Source organism: Notolepis coatsorum, assembly GCF_963971535.1.
Source record: "Notolepis coatsorum genome assembly, chromosome: 4".
NCBI classification, from domain to species: Eukaryota; Metazoa; Chordata; class Actinopteri; order Aulopiformes; family Paralepididae; genus Notolepis; species Notolepis coatsorum.
In genome coordinates, this window is record NC_140168.1 from 134,400,359 (window position 1) to 134,405,164 (window position 4,806).

A 4,806-nucleotide genomic window follows, 5' to 3' on the forward strand; every position below is an offset into this window, starting at 1 on the left:
AGTGGGAGAAAACTGACCTTGCTAGCTGAAGGGGCAGTCCTAGCAGTGGGAGAAAAACTGACCTTGCTAGCTGAAAGGGCAGTCCTAGCAGTGGGAAAACTGACCTTGCTAGCTGAAAGGGCAGTCCTAGCAGTGGGAAAACTGACCTTGCTAGCTGAAAGGGCAGTCCTAGCAGTGGGAAAACTGACCTTGCTAGCTGAAAGGGCAGTCCTAGCAGTGGGAGAAAACTGACCTTGCTAGCTGAAAGGGCAGTCCTAGCAGTGGGAAAAACTGACCTTGCTAGCTGAAAGGGCAGTCCTAGCAGTGGGAAAAAACTGACCTTGCTAGCTGAAAGGGCAGTCCTAGCAGTGGGAAAATTGACCTTGCTAGCTGAAAAGGCAGTCCTAGCAGTGGGAAAAAACTGACCTTGCTAGCTGAAAGGGCAGTCCTAGCAGTGGGAAAAACTGACCTTGCTAGCTGAAAGGGCAGTCCTAGCAGTGGGAAAACTGACCTTGCTAGCTGAAAGGGCAGTCCTAGCAGTGGGAAAAAACTGACCTTGCTAGCTGAAAGGGCAGTCCTAGCAGTGGGAGAAAACTGACCTTGCTAGCTGAAAGGGCAGTCCTAGCAGTGGGAAAACTGACCTTGCTAGCTGAAGGAGCAGTCCTAGCAGTGGGAAGGCTACACAAAAAGTGGAGGCCATGCAGAGGGACCGGGTTAGCTGCCTGGGCATGGCTAGCTACAGGGCCTATGCTAGCTGCAAGGGCTGCATTAACATAGAGGCTGTGCTAACAGCCGGGGCTAAGCTAGCAGACTGGGGCCATGCAGAGGGACTGGGTTAGCTGCCTGGGCATGGCTAGCTACAGGGCCTATGCCAGCAGCAAGGGCTGCATTAACATAGAGGCTGTGCTAGCAGCCGGGGCAAAGCTAGCAGACTGGGGCCATGCTGGTAGTAGAGGCCTAACAAGCTGCAGGGGAGCTAACGAGGCTAACAGGGAAGCAAACAGGGGAGTCAACAGGCTAACAGGGGAGCTAACAGGGGAGACTAACAAGCTAACAGGGGAGCTAACAGGGCTAACAGGGAAGCTAACAGGGCTAACAGGAAAGACTAACAGGCTAAACAGGGGAGCTAACAGGGGAACTAACAGGGGAACTAGAGGGGAAAAAAAAAAAGGGCAAACTCAACATACACCGTCTGTGCTGGCTGGGGTCGTCGATGGGTCGGGTCGTACTGTTATGGTTTGTAACCGACCCCAATCGCACAACACAAGACAGGTATGAGAGTAAGCCAAGAACTGGGCATTTATTGAAACACACAGAAAACGGCACTGTCCCTTTAAGGGAGAACACAAATTACTGGAAAACAAGAAATGGGAAAAAGGCACAGTGCCTTTAAGAGGCGAGCTGGCTAAGGGGAAGGCTAAGGGAAACAGGACAGGGCAAGGGACAAGGGCAGGAACTGGGAGGACTAGGAGGACTGGACAGGGATGACTAGGAGGACTAGGAGGGGGGAAACAGGGACAGAGGCCCGCGGAGGCGGGCTGGGGACAGGGAGGACTAGGAGGACTAGACGGACTGGACGGACTGGACAGGGAGGACTAGAGAGGGGAAACAGGGACAGAGGCCCGCGGAGGCGGGCTGGGGACAGGGAGGACTAGGAGGGCTAGAAGGACTGGACAGGGAGGACTAGGAGGACTAGAGAATGGAAAACAGACAAAGACTGGGATACAAGCATTAGAAGAATGTTGCTGCTCTGCAGCTTCTCCCGGGAAGGTTCGTCTGAGGAATCAGACAGTGACGTCAGAGCCGCTCTGCAGAATCCTCTCAGCAGCTCTCCGAGGTGGTAACGGGACAGAGAGGGAGAGAGAGAGCGGGTTAGCTCAGAGTACAGTTGGGAACAGAGCAGGTGACAGGAGAAGTGACTTGTCCCAAAACAGAGTAATCCAAGTGACTGAATCTTCGGTGTAAATACACACTGTGAGTAATGTCCCGACAACAATCCACGTGATAGAATCTTCGGTGCAAATACACACAGTGAGCGAAGTCCCAATTATAATCCAAGTGATAATATCTTCGGTGTGAATACACACAGTAAGCGATGTCCCAATAATAATCCAGGTGATAATATCTTCGGTGTGAATACACACAGTGAGCAAAGTTCAAGCAAATATTATCCCAAATGAACAATCCAAAAAGCAGGCACAGGGTGAGTGACAGTCAGAACAAAAAGCAGGATCTCTTCAGTGTTTAACACACACGAAAAATGATAGGGTCAAAAAGACAGTCTTGCAAACTCACCCAGGCGCTGTGCGTAAAGAGAGCAGGATCAAAACAGGGGGAGCGCGTCGCTACGGGGAACGGGTTGTCCAGCGTCGTTACCGGGAACGGGTTGTCCAAGCGGAGGTCTGAGTGGTGCGCGACTAGAGTGTGTCAGGATGCGCGTCTGGATGCGCGTCTGGAGTGAAGAGCGCGTCAGGCTCGGAGGTCTGGATGAGCGTCTGGAGTGTGTCTGGATGCGCGTCTGGATGCGCGTCTGGAGTGAAGAGCGCGTCAGGCTCGGAGGTCTGGATGAGCGTCTGGAGTGCGTCTGGATGCGCGTCTGGATGCGCGTCAGGAGTGAAGAGCGCGTCAGGCTCGGAGGTCTGGATGGTGCGCGTCTGCTTGGAGTACGCGCCGGTACGGAGAGCGCATCTGCTGCGCGGAGGTCTGGAGTGGAACACCGGAATACCTCCCGTAGAGGTTTAGAGAGCGCAGTACGGTGTCTCCTTCCAGGCAAACGGCGACAGGTGGCGAAGGCTTGAGCGCATCTGGCGCGGAGGTCTGGGGTGGAACACTGGAATACCTCCCTTAGAGAATTAGAGAGCGCAGTACAATATCTCCCTCCAGGCAACGGCGACAGGTGGCCAAAGCCTGCACCTCGTCTCACGCCGGAGATAAACAGCATACAGACAGAAACAGAACTCCCGTAGGAGCCTATAGACAGAGAACCTCCCGAAGGAGTTAGGTGATAGAGATATGATACGGAACGACCCGACAAGGCCAGAGGGGAAGAGCGAGGTACTTAAAGCCCAAAGGGGAACTAATTAGAATACACGTCAGGTGCGTGATGGTAATTGATACTTGAAACTAGAAGTGTGTGTTCGGCACCAGACCAATCAAACACATATTGACAGGTAGTCCAAGGGTGTGGCTGCTGAAGAGCAAACGAACGCGAGGGTGGGGGCTAGTGAAGTGAGGAGACAGGGAATTAAAGTACAGGTAACAGGAATTAAAGGTCCAGGGAGAGGAGAACCTCACAATATGGGAGTATGATTATGCCATTTTTGAGGGTTAGGATATTTTTTTGTGTTTCACGCCATACCCGGATTGCATGGGTAATTATGGGGCCAAATTTCCGCTCACAGTGCTTGATTGGTAGTTTAGTGTGTGCTATGTCTATGTGGGGCTACTATGTTTTCTTCCAATTTTCTCCAGGATGCCAATGCCTGGGGATCAAACCATATTGTCAATGGTCTTAATGTGTATGCCTTAAAATATTGGAAAAAATCTGGAACTGCCAAGCCACGTCTGCTTTATTTCTCTGTGCGGTGGATCTTTTTATGTGAGGTGGTTTGTTATTCCAAATAAATTTGTATGTGGAGGAGTGTAATCTTTTCCAGTAACCCTCTGGAGGGGGTAACGGTAGCATTGAACTGATGAAGTTGATTCTTGGTAGTACATCCATCTTAACTATTGATACCCTTCCCTGTACTGAGTTTTTAAGTTTTGCCCACCTGTCCAGGTCGTCTTTGATTTTGTTCTGTATTTTTGTGTAATTGTGCTTCACCGTTTGTCTTATGGTGGGAAATATTTCCACACCCAAGCATCTAAAATGTTTTACCATGGGTATCTCACCTGGGAGGGTTGTGTCTTTTTTTGCATGGGTGTTAAGTGGAATGAATGAATGAATGAAAACTTTATTTAACAGATTGCAGAATGGGTACAATACAGTACGGCTCAATACATACAATTGTTAAGGGGATGCAGACCTGAGAAAGACGTTTGTCTTGTTTCCATCAGGGTCCCCCAGGAAAGCCGACTTCGGCCAATTTATTTTAAATCCCGATAAATCACCAAAGTTCTCTATCAACTTGAGTAGATGAGGCAATGTGGTGTTGGGGCTTTGCATGAACAATATTACGTCATCCGCATATAAACTAATTTTATGTTGTGTGCCCTTGATTACGATTGGTTCTATGTATTGGGATTGTCTTATATATTGTGCTAAAGGCTCTAATGATAGATCGAATAGTCCGGGACTAAGAGGGCAACCCTGTCTGGCTGAGCGTGATACCGGAAAGATTTTGGAGATGAATGTACCTGTTGTAATCATGGCCGATGGGTCTTTGTATAATACTTTAATCATATCAATGAATCCTTTTCCTAACCCCATCCTTTCTAATACTGCCCATAGAAACGACCATTCCAGCCTGTCAAATGCTTTCATAGCATCCAGGGACAGCATCGCCTTAGGTATGGTGTCTTCTTTGTCTGCATCTAGTACGTGCAGTATTCGTCTTATGTTATCATTGATCAGGCGACCTCTTATGAAGCCAGTTTGGTCCGGATGAACTAAAGACGTCATATGCTTTTGTAATCTGATGGCTAATACCTTAGAGTACAGTTTGACATCGGTTCCGAGGAGGCTTAAGGGTCTGTAACTGCCGCACTCGGTGGGGTCTTTGTCTTTTTTGAGAAGGACTGAAATGAGTGCAATATTGTCGTGTTTATGGAAGCTCCCCTCCTTGACTGAGTATAAGATCATATTTAGTAATAAGGGTCCAAATATGT